Source organism: Pholcus phalangioides, unplaced genomic scaffold (genome assembly GCF_987345545.1).
Source record: "Pholcus phalangioides strain wild (caught in Gottingen) unplaced genomic scaffold, Ppha-v1.0 ptg000024l_1, whole genome shotgun sequence".
Taxonomy (NCBI): Eukaryota; Metazoa; Arthropoda; class Arachnida; order Araneae; family Pholcidae; genus Pholcus; species Pholcus phalangioides.
In genome coordinates this window covers 20635933-20653871 of record NW_028301616.1, presented here as the reverse complement: position 1 = coordinate 20653871, position 17939 = coordinate 20635933, and the positions used below count along the sequence as shown (strand labels likewise).

Genomic DNA, 17939 nt, shown 5'->3' with positions numbered 1-17939 from the left:
ATGGCCATGAGACTATTTTAGTAATGGAAATAGTAGTATTAGTAATAGAAATTATTTTTGAAATAATTTTTTCTGCGTTTATGGTTATATTTTTTTCTGTGTGATTTTGATGTTTTATTTTCGATTTCCATAATCAATTGCACATGGTCAAAGTGTTCTGAGTTTTCATTTTAATGTAATGGTTACGAATCATTTTTTAAAATTAATATTCTAAGATAATGGTCATAGATAATACATGATCGTGTTTTAAGGATTAAAAGAGTCGGCGAATATGTATATCTGAAAAGAAAAGTTCAAACCCAATAATAATTTTAAGAGAAATGCCAGTATAACACTAAAATATTCTTTTCAAAAAAATTTTGTTCTGTATATTTAGATTATAATAATTATTATCGCTTTAAAAACAGTTGGAAAATAACCTTTAAAACAGTCCATTCAAATATCAAAATCAGAATTTAAAAAAAAAATTGAATACTTTGACTAACTGAATGTTGTTTTAGTTACATAATGATTGAAAACTTCAAATAACGAATCAATAGTATTAATGACTGAAATTAGAATAATTACTTATTTAAAATATATCGTAAGTATCAATTTAAAAGAAAAATATTATCGGTACTGTGTCGAATAATTTGTTATTTTTGATTAATTTTGAAAACATGCGAAAAGAAAGAAAAAATTTTCTCATTTATGTCTCAAATATAAAATTTTTGAATTAAAGTGTAATTTGAAAATAAAAGAAATTAATTAAAAAAAATTGAATAAATCGAAAGTAAAAATATATAAACTTAAAAGAATCTACATTAATTTAAATAAGTCTGATATACATACTTTCATTTAAAAAAATTCTTACTGAAAGCATGTACACACACAATATTTTAAAATTTTTAAAAATTTCAAAAGTAGCAAAAACTGAACGTAAAATTGAATACCATATGAATGAAGAAACAACAACAAAAGAAATCAAATAATAATTAATTATAAAATGAATAAATGCAAAAAAGTAAATTCTAAATATAATAAATGGAAAAAGGTAAATTTTAAATACAATAAATAAAAAAAAAAAAGTAACTTCTTTTAAAAAAAGTTGTAAATTGAAAAAAAAAATTTTCTTAAAAAAAGTTATAAATTAAACAAATAGAAAAACTATATTGAAAATGACTTTTTTTCGAATATTTCTTTTTAATCTCAATTTCAGAATTCAAAACGTTGAATAAATTGGGAAAAACTGAACATAAGATTGAAAACTATATGCACCATAAATGAAAAATAAAATAAATAAAAAATTGATTAATCACAAAATAAATAAATACAAAAATACAAATTACAAATTCAAAAAATTAAAAGTTCAAAAGAAATAATTACACTAAAAAAACGACAAATTATTCACAAACTACATAAAAATCAGAAGCTAAATAAACTGTATCTAGAATTGATAATTTTTGTAAGTTCAAACTCATTTAATGGGAAAAAAAACCCCCGTTCAGAATATACTGCATACACTCCTTCAAAACTACATGATGGAAATCAAGGAAGCTAATTCATGTTGTTGTCTCATGTTTCATCATATTGACTTTTTTTCCCCCAGTAACATATCAATACACACTTCATTATCTTCTTCATTAATCTCCATTCAAAGTAACAGAAAAAGAGCAACATAATCTCGTTTTTTCAACATCATAATACACTCATATGCTTTTTTTAACGAGCTCCCAAAAAAATAGTAACAGGAAACCCCAAAACATTTTACTTCACTAATTATAATTAGTGAAAAAAAAATCATAAATAAATCATAAAAAAAAGATCAAACAGATTAAATCTTTCCCTCTTTCATTTTCAATTAACGTCTTAACTTAATCATTAACTTAGTAAAAAAAAGAAAAGAAAATGTTAATAAGAAACGGGAGAAAGAATGCTTAGTTCATTGCCGTATTACCAAAAAAAACTGTAATATAATGAATTCTCGACGAGTAAACGACGGTCACGTGATTCTTTTTCTTTAAAGAGGGGGAGGATATATAAAAAATATAATAGTAATAAATGAAGAAATGAAGAAAGTAAGTAAGAAAAAAAAAAATGGAAGAAAATTCTAAGAAAATAAGAAAGGATTTCTTACTTAGGAGCATAGGTCAAACGAGTTCATTTCGAGTTCTTGTTTCGCTTTATTTTGAAGATGTTTGTTTCTACTATTACAATTTCTGTTCCGTGAAATATTTCAAATTCTAGAGAACAGGGATTCCCACCCGTCGGAATGAGATAATGATTCCCGTCAATAATCTCTGAAATATCTCGCGGTACCCTCGGCAATCCAGACGAACTAGAAGAAATGATGCAAGAACTGGCGAAGGCAAATATTCAGGTGGGCTTGAAAATGAATCTGCAAAAGACTAAAGTTATGTTCAACCCTCTTTGCGTTGAAGAGGACAATCTCACTCAATAACACAGAGATAGAAGAAGTAGAACGATGTGTATACCTGGGACAATAAATTACCACGAACAGCGGAATCATTAATGAAATAAACAGAAGTATCAGGATTGGATGGAGCACTTTTGGCAAAAACTGTGTAATTCTGAAGAGTCACATGCCGTTATTCCTGAAAAGAAAAGAAAAGTGTTTAACCAGTGTGTGCTACCGGCACTGACTTATGGAGCTGGAACATGGACACTCACAAGCAAGACAATACAAAGGCTACAGACAACACAAAGCAGCATGAAGAGATGTATGCTAGGCATCACAAGAAGAGACCCAAAACGAATCATCTGGATAAGGAACCACACAAAAGTATATGATATCATGGAAAGAATTAAACGTCTAAAATAGACGCATATGGACACAAATGGATAGCATATCTAGGGACTTTAGGTCCCTTTTTTTCGTCTACCCTGTATATCAATGCTATTCCAAATTCACGAAAAATTACATTATTATTTTTGCTTGAAACTGAGAACACTTTCCATTAATCACAGATTTATCAGATATACACATACCGGCCCAAAAAAACATAAATAAACAAATACTCTCGACCCAGAACAAACACAAACAAACACAATATAGGAGTATTTCCCGTGAAAATGGTCACAACAATATAAAATGCGTCATTGAATATTTCCTAGAACATAAAATTATACAAACACTATTTGTGAACACTATCCTGAGTATTTTTTTTTTTTTTTTTTCAAATTCTAAAGGTAAAATAATGTCTGGCCCAAAAAAAGCAAAATAAAAACCAGTCATTGACTCCCAAACCTACGCCCTAAATGTGACTTGGCGGGACAGAAAGAAATATCTCGAGAGTTTTTGACCCTTTGAATTACCTTTTTGACCCCGTGGATTTCCCAGGGCCCAACCTTTCTTTCTCTCTCTCTATGGGAGGCTTTTCTATGTATTTTTCTTTTTATATGTATATGTTTTATTACTATTACGGAAAGATTAACGAAAAGCTTTTGCTCTTTTTCCGTTTAGATTTCATTCCGCATGTGGGAGTGACTTTTTGTGTGTGTGTTTCTTTATTTATTTTGTATCTATAATTGGCGTTGGTTTTTATGGTCCGTGGGAATATTCCGTCATCTTGATTTTTCTTTACGGGGATTTTAATGAAGGAAAAATGAAGAATCGTCTTCTTTTGATTGTGTTTGATATGTAGGTTTCGAGATTGTGCTGTGTTCGGATTTTTATGATTTTAAAGATTGTCCACTACATAGGTACATTCAGTTCAATTGATTCGATTGAAACTATTTCTCTCTCATTAATACTGAAATTACACTGCTGGCCACCGTAAATGCAACACCCTGAAGGAAGCATGCAAATAATATGAAATTTACAACATGCATTAGCGGAGGTGAGATATGCAAATGATTAGAATTTCAGCGCAGACGCACATCACGCGCGCCTGTGGTGTCACTTCAAAGCGCTATTTAAGGCTTGGAGATTTCGACGATTTGAAGTACGGCAATTGTGTTTTTCTTGTGGTTTTTTCAAAAAAACGATCAATTACGCCTCGTAGAAAACAGCGATCATCTTTTGATCAAGTATCCGAGTTCGACAGAGGAAGGATAGTGGCCTACCGAGATTGTGAATTATCTTTCAGGGAAATCGGTAGTCGTGTTGGACGAAACCAAGCAACTGTAATGCGGATATGTGATCGTTGGATGCAGGAGGGTACGACGGACCGACGTGTTCGATCGCATCCACCTCAGTGCACCACTTCACGTGATGACAAGCGTATTGTGCGTATGGCAGTGTGACGGATCGCTCAGCCACATCACGAACCATAGCACAGCACATTCAGTCTGTACCGCACCATCCAGTGTCTGCGCGTACCATTCGACGCCGTTTACAGCAGAGTGGTCTGTCCGCAAGACGTCCATTGCTTCGTCTACCCTTGACGCAGAACCACAGACGTCTCCGCCGCCAATGGTGCGATGAAAGAAGGATGTGGACGGCACAATGGAATGAAATTGTCTTTACTGACGAGTCACGCTTCTGTCTGCAACATCACGATGGTCGGATTCGAGTCAGGAGACACCGTGCAGAGAGGATGCTGAACAGCTGCGTTATGCACCGCCACACTGGTCCTGCACCGGGTATTATGGTATGGGGCGGTATTGGATATCACTCTCGCACTCCTCTAGTACGCATTGCCGGTACTTTAAAAAGCCAGCGCTACATCTCCGAGGTGTTGGAGCCAGTTGTCCTTCCTTACCTTCAGGGCTTGCCCACAGCCATATTTCAACAGGATAATGCGCGACCACACGTGGCACGCATTGTCCAAAGGTTCTTCGTCAATCGCCAGATTGAATTGCTTCCCTGGCCAGCTCGCTCTCCGGATCTTTCGCCGATAGAAAACATGTGGTCCATGGTTGCTCAACGATTGACCCAGATTACGTCCCCAGCTGCCACACCAGATCAACTTTGGCAACGCGTGGAAGCTGCTTGGTCTGCTGTACCCCAAGAACACATCCAAAGTCTCTTTGAATCAATGCCGAGGCGTGTGGCAGCGGTGATCTCCAACAATGGCGGCTACTCTGGCTACTGATTTTGGCAGGAACCACACTTCACAGAAGTCTATAAATTTAATCATTTGATGCTTAGTCAACATGTTATCTACAAAATAAATATTGTTGCGATACCTCTTGTCTTTCTTGGTGTTGCAATTTGGGTGGCCAGCAGTGTATTTCTCAAACTAATTTCTTTGTTTTAGTAATTCAGACATTTTTCCCTCAAACTACTTCTTTCATTAATTCTGAAATTTCTCTCATCAATATTGAAATTGCTTCTCCCACTATTTCTCTCATTTATACTGAAATTATTTCTCGAACTAATTTTTTTTCTTTTATTAATTTTGAAATTTTTTCTTTCATTAATTTTCAAATTATTTCTTTCATTAATTTTCAAATTATTTCTTTCATTAATTTTCAAATTATTTCTTTCATTAATTTTCAAATTATTTCTTTCATTAATTTTCAAATTATTTCTTTCATTAATTTTCAAATTATTTCTTTCATTAATTTTCAAATTATTTCTTTCATTAATTTTCAAATTATTTCTTTCATTAAGTTAAACCATTTCTCTCATCAACGCTGAAATCATTTCATTCATGAGCTTTGAAATTATTTTTCAAATTATATATATATATGATAATTATGATGAAAAATATAAATATGGTGCATAGATGCACGGAACTGATGGAAGGGACTACGGCAGAGACTGTACAACCTCCCGGCCCACCAAGAGGCATCTGGCTCGCTAAAGGTGTTATAATAGAAAGTATCGATGCACGTAACACGATAAATACCTAGGCGTATGGCCGTAACTAGGTAGGAGTAGTGGATCTGGTGCCCCGGGTTCTGGACTAAAGGGGGGACGCCGAATTCACAACTTAATTGTTCCTTCTGCAATAGAAGGGATCGCTAAAATGCGTTGATTCCCCGGCTGACAAAATATGTAGTTGCGGCTCGCCTGCCTAGGCCGACTTCCTTCATAAAAATCGGGATCCATACAGAATATTTCAAATTGTCGGCAAAATGCAAAAAAAGTTACCAATTTAGAGCCAAAAAAAAATTATCAAAGAAAAGTGGCGTTGCCATCTGTAGCTAAATTACTGAAAATCTCCAATAGAGTGAAATAGAGGGATACTGTACTGCAAGTCGCAATGGGGAAGAAATTCACCAAAAAAAGCATATGTATGACAAATATGTGAGAATGGGTATCTATATGAATATAATTAACTTTATATGACGATATAATTGGGGGTCATTCAAGTATTACGTAAGTAGATTTTCAGCCATTTTTGACCCCCCCCCCCCGTCAGCAAAAGTCACTCCCCCCCCCCTCTCCGTCAGCAAAATTTCGCCAGCAGCTTAGAATATTTCATATCTTCAAAAAGGGATGGTTGATGACGTATGCAACCTTTGAACCCCCCCCCTCCCCTTTTCTCATCAAAAGTCAGCAAATCGGAAACCCCCCCCCCCCATCGATGCTGACGTAATACTTGAATGACCCTTTACCATTATATAATTTATAAATCATGAAAATAATGTTAATTCTTTATTTCAAAAATTCAACTAATGGTTATATAGCCCCCAACCGGGAGCCATGTAGCCCCCTAGTGGTAATGGGATACTTCAAAGGGGCCACGGAAGAAAATTTAGAAAGGGGCCATGACAGGTGGTTTGAAGGGCTGTAGAGAGCTAAGAAGAAAAATTAAGGTGTGAAGAAATAAAGCTTTTATATTAGTGACTTACAGAATCCAACAAACCAGGGCCGTATTAGAGCATGAACCCACCCGGGCCTCACTGCTTACATTTTGCAGCAGGTTCCCTATGCTGGGGTTTTTCGCAGGCCCCCGGCTAGATTTCCTACAGATTTTAGACACCTTCCTCTATATTAAATTATAGTGTGAAAAACAAAAAATTATGAAAACCATATCAGGCCCCGGGCTGCAGCTCTGTCAGTCTTACTCTTGTGAGGGGTCATGCCCGGGGTCTCATGTTCATAAGTGACCCCACCTTACGATATTTTGTATAGTACAATAAATTTTGAAAATAAGTAGGAAATGTATAGGCTGTTTATTTCCAGCTAAATATGGAACTACCTTAGCATCACTTTGCCGGAGGGGGTCCCATGATGTTGAGACGGTCCTGATAGAACTCGGACTGGCGGGGAGATCAATAAATTGTAGGCCAGTGGTCTGGAGGGCAATTTTCTTTGCAAAATTTTCGTTCAGTATAAATTGACTGAAAAAATCATTTCAATACGTATAAAAGATCTTGCTTCTTGATGAGAATTGAAGACTCTGGATAAGACAGGGGAGCCACGAAAAACAAAATATGCTTCAAAGGGGGGGCCACGGGCAAAGAAAGGTTACGAAACACTACTCTAGACTATCGATACCAAAAGCAACACGGTCACATCGTTGCTCCCAATCTGTGAGGTGACCAATCTGTAAAGGTCACAGCACATTCCAGATTCTAATTTTTCGGTAAAAAACACAATTATATCTTACAAAGAACGTATTCATAAACAGCAGAGAAAACAAAATCAATTTCATAAGATTTGCTCCAAACAGCTCTTTTCTTGTTGGGCAACTTACGGCCAAAAGGTGATTCGGGCCAAAAAACTATACATTGCCCATACGGATTTTCCCTATCGGTAAAGAATATTCGATTATATTCGATCTTGGAAAAGAATTGGACGCCCGGAGAAACGGACCGGAAAAATGCGTCTCCACAATATTAATTCTTATCTGCTTTTTCCCATTGTCTTTTTTCTGCTTGGACTTTATTCAAGTAAATGCAGGAAATAACCCTTTTTTTTTGGCGTATTCAAAGATGGTCTTTATTCCGCCCGCGCGTTTGTACTTGACTTTGAACAAGCCCGTGTTTGTGAGGGTGTTTATTGGCCACCGTGAGAAAGCCGTGTTCCTTTATTTCAGCGGGTCAAACTCACAGAGACGACGATTTTTTGCGTCCAACCTGCTTGGTTAAAGAGATTTATGAAAATTGTCATTTTTATGAGATTTCTACAGTCAAACTCGGTTATAACGGCATTAATTGGCGGTCCGGACTGATTCCCGCGCGTAGAGAATAACGTTAATGAATCTTGCTTATATTATTTTCCATGAAAAACAACCACCTCGGATATAACGACAAATTTTCCGTCACTTTCGTTTCCGTTTCAATGACGTTTTATCCGAAAAATTCCCTAGAGATTTTCATGAACATTTTACGGCACCTTTCCTTATCAAACGAATGCAGTCGACGTTCGTTATAGTGATTATGCGTGTTATAGCAACTGTTCCATTGCCGCGGCTACTACGAACAGTCCCAAATGCCCCCTATAATAACCATTCTATATGTTTTAATTGCGATATAACGACTAATCTATTTGACTTGTCTTTTTAAGGAAACTATTAGCGTGGTTTGGAACAGTTTTTTGTCTGCTTTTACACCATGAATGAAAGAATCCAACGTGTTGTATACGTCTAAGGGTGGTATTACACTGTAAAAGTGATTTGATAAAACTTGAAAAATACAACCAAAAACTGATCGGTTGGATTAGCTTGAATGTAACCCATCAGCTTACTCGTTGTATTTTTCAAGTTTTATACAAGCACTTTTATAAAACTTTTAAAGTGTAATTTCGGCCTAAGAGTGCATGTAGTATCCAATTTTAGGTTTTGTCACGAATTGTGCATAAGTGCCCTCATTACATTATGCCGTATAGCTTTTGGGATGGGTCGACAAACGTAGGTGTATACGTCTAAGATTGCCTTTAGGTCATGGGCGGAGATGCGGGGGGGGGGGGCATTGCTCCCCCATCTTCAAAGGTGGAGTCTCTGATCTAATGTATATGTGTATATATCAACTGACATTATCATCATCGTGCCCCCCCATCCCCAGACGTTCAAGTCTATCCGCCTATGCTTTAGGTCCTCTACGACAGAGAGCAGGCAAACCTTCAATATGATACTTACATAGCATGGATTCAAACATTTATCATCGTACACTAAAGTAGGGAAACTGACTACCGGAATCAGTTTCCCAAAAGGAAATTTTTTCTGTTTGTCATCTTCAATTCAAAATATGGAAGCTGGATAGCAGCACCAGCAGAACACGACAAAATCATAACTCTAACAACTGAATTTTTTTTTCTAATTAACTGAGCGGCACATTTACGCAGTGCCGTAACTAGCCATTCCTGCGCCCTGTGCAAGAATTTGCATCTAGGCCCATTCTGGGCCATTTTTCCCGCACAGGGCGGATTTACGTATCACTTAATTGACCTGCAACCAGCCCACGGCTTTTTTTCCGGATCAATAGCACGGTATATTCATCGCGCTTAATTACCCAAGTATATATACCCACGGCATATTTACCGATCATAGTTCCAACAGTGAGGTCTTAACGCATGGGTCCCTCCGGGGTCCTCAAGAGAAGAGGGCCTCAGAAAAACGAGAAGTAGTTGAATTTTTCGACAATTGGAAAGGTAGGGCCTCAGAAAAATCACTTGGCCCCATGGTCGGAGATACGACCTTTGATGCTGGGCCCCCCCCCCCAGCATCAAAGGTGAAGTCGACTGATCTAATGCGCATATGTATAGAGGAATTGACATCATCATCATCGTGCTCCCCCAGCAATAATGACCGTGCCCCCCCCCCCCAGACTTCCAAGTCTATCTATGCCTATGCTTGGCACGGGGGCCCATGATGCTCTTAAGGCGGCCTGAGATCCAAAGCACTTGAGCGGCACATTTCCAGATTATTTAAGTGGTCTGTGGTGGTGTTCCAGCCCACTCAAGTGGCCCGCGCTCTGGCAAGGTAGAGCATGTGGAGCAAGGTAGGATGTGTACTACGGGGTTGCCGAGTTTACCCTTTCTCCGTTTACAACGGGGGCGTCGCCGAAATAGCTACTTCACTGTCATTAAATGAAAATTCTAACAGCTAGACCATAGTCTCCCAAACTTTTTGTCCCATCGCCCCCTTCTTCAAATTTTTTTTTTCTCTCATCGCCCCCCAACTCAAATAAACCTATAGGATCCTATGTTAAATCAGTTGGTTCTATCGACCCCTTGGACCATTCCATCGCCCACTTTGGGAAATGCTGAGCTAGACGAATACGTTACCGTGGTCTATGATATGAAGCACCGGCTTGCGCCGCATCTTCTCCATCATTTATGAGCATTGAATTCTTCTTCAGATATTTTTTTCTCCCACCGCAATCCAACCCATAGGATCCTATGCTATACCCGTAGCTTCTACCGCCCACGTTGGGAATCATAATTCTAGATTATAATCACAAGAGCATGTTATTATTGCATTAACGCTGTTAGCCAACCACGCGCTGTTTTTAAGTCGACAAACAAATTTTGGCGAAAATTCAGTATAAAAATATCTTTAAATACTATTAACCATTAACAAATTACTGATTTATATTCAAATAAATACTATTTTTAAATTACAAAAAATAATTTTCCAGTAAATTTAAGAATTATTGAAAATTCATGAAAATAAAAAAAATACATATGTATAAACTTTTTGTAGTAGTTTTATTTACAACACATAGATGGCAGCACCAAAAATCAGATCCGGATCATGTCTCATAAAGAGATCTTTGTTTTCCAAGTTCATATTAACAACAGAGGTCTGAGCGTGACAAACTCGCATAACAAGTCTTGCTTATCAGTGGAATGGGAAGAATTAAGAGGATAAGCGAAATAAATAAAATAAAATACATGCGTGCTATTAGCGGGCTTCCGATTTCTACACGTGAGTTCCATCAAGGAATTGACTTCACAAGGACTCATCACTTGTTCGAGAGAAAAGGCGATTCTCTCTCGTGCTAATCGAGGTGTGTGAGTGTTTTTGTTTGTAAAAAGTGCTCATGTGCTCTTAATCACCGAGCACACTAATCCAAAGAGCTCGTCTCTGTGCTCTCTCTCTCATACATTCGTGGGTGTTATTGCAGAAAAGAATAATAATAACAACGGCCTCGTGGTGTTGTGCAGTGATTATACTACTATAATTCGGAAGAAGTTTTATTGCGTGAAGGGGTAAGTGGCTCATAATTATTGTTATTAAAAATTGGGATAATTGTTCTGCTAATAATAATATAAACGCTTTCATTCTAACAATGTTATGTTATTATTACTCGATGTATTCGAGAGGCTAATCAAATTAGCTCAGCCCGTGTTAGAAAGATAAAGTTTTGTCGCGTAAAAACAATCTCATAACATTATAACTATATTATGGTATTTTTTTCAGAATCTTGCTTGGTTTATTTTATTTTATACTTGAATTTGTATTTTCCCGGGATTTGATAATAACTTGCAATGAATGAACGCCAGAACTTTGCCACTGGACTTATCCCGTTGCCGAGTCCCAGGGTTCCACGAGAGCTTTTTCTGGGGTTCCGCGGAATACAACTTTACGAAATACTCTTTGTCATTTCATATTTTAGTGGTTTGGGTAATTTTTTTTGCAATAAATATAATTTTTATGTTTAAATTTTTAACCACAAACTGTTTTTAACACCGTGAGATGCTTTATCTGGAAATTATAAGTAATGAAAAAGATAGGTTTTTTAGGGTATAGAACTCAAGACCTTACCTGAAATTTACGAAGAATTCCCCCATGCACTTTTTTTGGAGAAATACTCAGTTTCTTTGAGGTCCATGAAAAAGTTTCATGACCATAAAGGATTCTATGTAATAACCTCATAACCATTAAGGGTTTCGCGGAATAACCTCAATACCATTAAGGCCCCTTTCATGCGGACGCGGGTCCGCATACCCTTTCAAACGAGCACTGAAGATGCGGACGAATCGCCCGCATCTTTAGTTCGAAATTCGTGCATAAAAACTGTTTTTTCGCAATTTTTGTAATTATTTTTCTCCTTCACCCCTGATTCAGTTCCCATAGGCAGCCTAGAGGCATTCTTTGGTGGTTTAATCTAGAGCCACATAGAATATGGGAATAAAGATGTCTTCATTCCGATCCTCACAAGTAGTCGATGGGAGAAAATGTCTTCGAATATTTTCAAAATATTTTGAAAAAAAAAAAAAATCCGTCTTTTCGGAAAAATATGGAAGAAAAATTCCAAAAACATCCAAAACATTCGATGTTCCAAAAAAAAGAAAAAAAAATTCAGGGGATATCAAAGAATTTGCAACTAGAAAAAAAGGGGAGGGGTAGAGACCTTCAAAATGCCTGTGCTTAAAATATTCACATCACAATTCTGTCTTAGGCCGGGATTACACTATAAAAGTTCGTTTATAAAACTTGAAAAATGCAACCAATAGGCGGATCAGTTAAGTTCTCTCGAATGCAACAGATGTGTTTATTGGTTACATTTTTCAAGTTTTATAAAATAACTTTCATAAACCTTTTAGAGTGAAATCCCATCCTTAGATTAGTCTCACTTCTGAAACATAAAATTTCATTTTTTCCAGTTTATAGACTGAATATCGAGTAAAATAAACTTGTAGGTATCGGGGGAACCACCAAAAATATTCAAGCGCTAGGGTCTTCAAACGACTTAATCCGACCCTCAGTGAACACCGTACGTGGATAACATTGTTTAATAAAAGTATTTTTTTTAAAGTTTAAAATATTAAAAGATTAAAAAATAACAAATATTTAAAATAATATTTCAGATATTCATATTTTTAAATAATTTTAAAAATTTAAAAAGAAAAAAATTAAAATTTTTTAAATTAAATTTAAAAGTTATTGAAGTATGTAGTCAATTAAATATTCGTAATGGCTTATAATTTTGGTCCCGTCAGTGGCCGTTGTTCACAGGTTTTTTGTATAAAATTGTGAAATATGGACAAAAGGCAGTTGAAGTTGCTATGTCTCCATCTCAGAAGGAAACGGAGGGATAGACGTATGTAGGTACATTATATTAATGAGCAGGGACCATCATTTGGTGTTTTTAAGGGTATTTATGGCAAATAATTAAAAAAATTCCGGGAAAAATCACCTTCAAAAAGTAGCCAAAGATGCGGACGAATTCGCTCCGCATCGTGTGAATAGCTCCGAATAAACCTATTGTCAAAACTTCTATGTGCGGATGCGGAGCCCGCACTTAGGTTTTGACACATGCGGACGACGTCCGGACCCGCATGAACATTTCCTAGGTGCGGATATTTTTCGGCTCGTCTGAAAGGCGCAGTATATTCCAATTGTTAAAACTTCTTCCGGACCCGCGTCCGCATTCGCTCCGTGTGAAAGGGGCCTAAGGGTTCCTTCTGGTACTTTACAAACCTCTGACTTAAAGAGATGTGAAGATGTGTGTTCTTTTAAGCAGAAAAAAAGGACTGTTTTGCTTCAAAAAAATATGGCTCCTAAGAACTTCGGCTGGCACCAAAACTTTTCTAATTTATTAAATTGGAGTGTGAAGACAACATAAAATTTTTAGAGGAAATATATTTCAGTGTCTCACCCCAACTTGGAAAGGGGACACCAACCCTCAAAGAAGTCTGTAAAAAAAATTAATTTTGTTCGCTGTACTGAGAAAAAAATTTTTTTTAGCTCCTATATATATATATATATGTTACTGCCAAAGCCCAAAGTCGGCCACTTTGCCGTAGTGGCCAGCCCATTTGACCCACCAAATGTCTGAAATTCGGGCTTTCGCCAGCCCACGTATGGCGATCCCCCTTATACATCCTTATACAGAGTGATTCAGAAAAGATGGGAGGTGATAATACACACCAATACAAATAATTGTCATCAAAGAATGCGTGGTCTAACACAGAGGTCTTCAGCCGTTTCTCAGTCGCGAGCACTGCCCGTACCCATGGCCCCCACAAGGGGTGGGCTGGCAAGGCTCCAGCCCTGGGGCCCGGGACGATTTTCATTATTTTTTGTTTTTTCACGCTGTAAATACATCATAAGAGGGCCCGTGAAAGAGCCCCCTCTGGTCCGGGGGCCCACAAAAGATCCCAGCCTAGGGCCCTACTCCAGGATGTGGGGGCCATGCCCGTACCCATCATCAAAAGAAGAGAGCACCCTTACGGCAAGTTTAACAAACGAATGCATGAAAAATGACGATGATTTCAATCCTTGAATGCAGTTCCTCTAAGATGTTTACTTGGAACGTTAATCAAGTGGTCGCGAGCATGAAAGTGGTCATGAACGCGGAGCACTTTGAGTACTTCAGGGAGCACTGTGGTTGAAGATGCCTGGTCTACCATGAAACGCGAACGCGCCAGCGCGTTTCGAAACAAGCGCTCCGCAAACGTTAAAACGGCATTCGTGTTGAAATTTATCGGGAGAAAAAGAAGACCATGCACGCAAATGCGCGGACGCCAGCCCTGTGAATTTATTCCGGCGTGAAACTGTGTGTGTGTGTGTGTGTGATGGTATAATGGCGTAATACTGAAAAAGCAGACATGCATTTCAGTAGGAAAATACTTAGCGTAGATTGCTCATGTTAGACCATGCATTCTTTGATGACAATTGTTTGTATTGGTGTATACTATCACCTCTCAAAGTTTTTCTCCATCTTTTCTGAATCACCCTGTATATGTATTACAAAGGTATCGACATTTAGATTCTTTGATCAACGTTAAGGTTGCCATAGCTAACCATGATAATCATGGTTTGGTTTGCTATGGTTAATTATAGATGACCTTAATTATCACAAAAAGTACACCAACGCGGTGATGACCCCGGATCATAGGGATGTATAGGGCCCGAATTTCGAACATTATCCGGGCCAACTGGGCTGGCCAATTCGCGAAGTGACCAACTTCGAACTTTAACAGTAATATATACATATAGAAGCCAAACATTTTTGTTTCTCAGCAGAGTGGACCAAATTAACAGTTTTTTCCAGACTTTTCTAGGGCTTGGTGTTATCTTTCCACGTTGGGAAAAACATGTTGTAAGACAATGAAATTGATTCCAACAATTTTATGTCGCCCTCAGACACCATTTTAGTAAATTAGAAATCTCTTGGCTATGGCCTAATATTTGAGTATCCAAAAACATAACCCCCCCCCCCCTCCCCAGAAGAACTGCCCAAAATAGTTTTTTTCTTCAGACTTTTCTGGGGCTTGATGGCCCCTTTCTACGTTGGAGAAGACATTGGTATAAATCTCAGAACTTTTATGTTGTCCTCAGTAAGTAACATATATATATATAAGAACTTTAACTGACACCAAAAATTTTCTAATTTATAAAATTTGAACCTGAGAACAACATAATTTTTTTTTTAAATTAATTTAATTGTGTGTGTTACCCTAACTCGGAACTGGGACACAGGGCTCCAGGAACGTCTGAAAAAATTATTTTGGACTGTTTTCCTGGAAAAAAAATGTTTGTCTCCAAGAAATTTGACTAGCGCCAAAAAATGTATTAAATTGGAATCTGAGAATGACATAAGGTTTTTGGAATTTATACCATTGTCTTCTCCAACATGGAAAGGGGACACCAAGCCCCAGTAAAGTCTGGGGGAAGAAATTATGTGGGACCGTTTTCCTAAGAGGAAAAAATTTCTGCCTCGTAGACTTTTCCTGCCATAACCCTAAGGAACCTCTAGCGAAGTCACGGGTGGTTCCGCGATCCACCTTATGGAAACCACTGCGATAGCCAATGATCATTGACGATCGGAAACATCGAAGGGATGTATTATTTTTTAAGCTAATCTATTTCAGTAAATCATTTTTCATCTTGTCGCCAAAGATTGTCCCAATGACCTTTAGAACGGCCTTCATCATCATCATCTTTATCTTAAGGGAATCATACCCGAGAGTTCAATTATATGTGGGGGCCTCTTCTTTTTTTTTTTTTCCTACCGAGATCGTGGCACAGTATCCTAGAAAATAATAATCACTTACTAGACCTAGTTTCGAAATCCATTCATACATGAAACATGGACGAGCGTCACTCGAATATACTATGTCCATAGCACGTGGGAGGGCGTGGAATCATCAATCACGTGTCGATTATAGATTCTCTTAGATAGTCATGATAAAGCGTTACGGGCTCTTCTTATCCCAGGATCCGTACCTAAGAAGTAGATAGAATGGTCATTTGGTCACTTGTATCTATCTAATCGACTAGAACAGTGGTTCTCAACCTGCTGCCCCCTTGGGGGTACTGGGATATCCTAGGGAGGTAGGGGAAGGGGAGGCACGGTCAGAGGCGGATCCGGGACAATGTGTCGGGAGGGGCGAATCGCTTCGTTGGATCGTCCCGTCTATTACGTGATGGACAAATTTTCCCATATTATTCGGCTCTTGCGAGGACCGATCGTTCCTATCGCCCCTCCTGCCCTCAGGATTCATGCCTTAGCTAAGGCAGGCATCTTCAGTTGCGAATGAAGCCAAGACAAGATATCTTCAACTGCGAATGGCGCGGAGGCAGGCATTTTCAGATTCAAATGAGGGCATAAATCTTCAGCTGAGCTAATGCAGACATCTTCAGCTGAGCTAATGCAGACATCTTCAGCTGAGCTAATGCAGACATCTTCAGCTGAGCTAATGCAGACATCTTCAGCTGAGCTAATGCAGACATCTTCAGCTGAGCTAATGAAGCTGAGGCAGATATTTTCAGCCGCGAATGGAGACGAATTAATATGTGAACCTGCGAAAAATAAATGAATATGGGAATTAATTTGCGAACCTGAAAAAAGTAAATAAATAGGGAAAAAATTATATAACTTAGGGACCAGCAAAAAATATAATGAATATGATACTGTATATACAGTTAAACCTCGTTAAGTCGTCACTCCGGTTAAGTCGTAGTTTTTCTTCAGACCCTTCCAGCTTTCATAGACAATAATGTTATTAAACCCTCGTTTATTTGTCGCTAATTTCGGTTAACTCGTCACTATGAAAACGTTTGAGAGAGCGGAACAGATTATTTTTATGGCTCCCTTGTTAACACAGGTTATAGCAGCATTGCTTAAAATTTACCATAAAAGCCTATGCACCAAAACGGAACAGTTTAAGTAACGAAAATGAATCTGGGGAAATCCATTTGCCGACTAAGGTTTTTGAAACGTTAGGGACTATTCGAGCTAGACCTGATTTCTCCATGGGCCCTACTAATTTAGGGCTTCAAATTTAAACCAAATATCTGTTGAAAAACCAGGCATTATTTCTGAAGTTGAGGTCTTCTTATGTTTACTTCCCATGCCCAGGGCTCCCCTCAAGTCAAAAGTGGGTCTTGTGTTCGAGATCACCTTGTATCATGAACTACTGATAAGGAATTAAAACACTGAAATCAAATTTCCTGATTTCATGTGTATGTAAAATTAATGTGCAATAGTTATGTTTGGAAGAGAAGATAACTATTCTAATAGTTGCTCTGATTAGTCTAAATTGAAAATTACTAGTATAAATCAAAGTGTGTACCAGTATACTTTAACGCAATAAGTTAAGTAATAAGAGTCTTAAAAAGGTAAAAACTTCAATTTTTTTTTGCAATCTATAACTTTTATGAATATTGTAATTTTTATTTATATTTTGATAAATGTCATAATATTTTAAATTTATACGATTTTTACAATATTGCGCATTGAAATTGACGGCACTTCACTTAAGTCGTCATAGTTTTTCGATGACTTATCGAGGTTTTACTGTATAACCATTTTATAATATAAATGAATATGAATAATAATTTGCGGACCTGCAGGAAATGAAGGACTCAGAGAAATAATTTTGGGACCTGCGAAAAATAAATTAATAGAAGTAATCTGGAGACTTGCAAGAAACTAATTGATAGGATGCGGACCTATAAGATATAAATGAATTGACGGAATAATTTGGTGAACTGCAAAAAATAATAAAGAAATAATTAAAGAAATAATTCTCAGGTCTGCTAACAGCTAAGTCTAATGTAAAAAACATAACACGGTATAATATTTATTAATTCTAAAAAGTAGTAGATAATATGAATACTTAAAATGTTTAGGTTAGGACCAGCGGT

The 17939-nt window shown here is 37.2% G+C and overlaps 1 protein-coding gene across 2 annotated transcripts in view; it reads left to right on the top strand.

Moving 5' to 3' along the window:
• LOC149068961 (puratrophin-1-like) overlaps nt 1–17939 on the top strand; it is a 155223-nt gene that overhangs the window by 59701 nt on the left and 77583 nt on the right. The window contains exon 1 of one of the 2 annotated variants that reach the window (XM_089250416.1): nt 10655–11050. The exons of the other annotated variant lie outside the window; for it this stretch is intronic. The gene's annotated coding sequence lies outside the window, so the exon portion shown is untranslated. Of the gene's footprint in view, nt 1–10654; nt 11051–17939 lie in introns of those variants that run through there. 2 annotated transcript variants of the gene reach the window in all.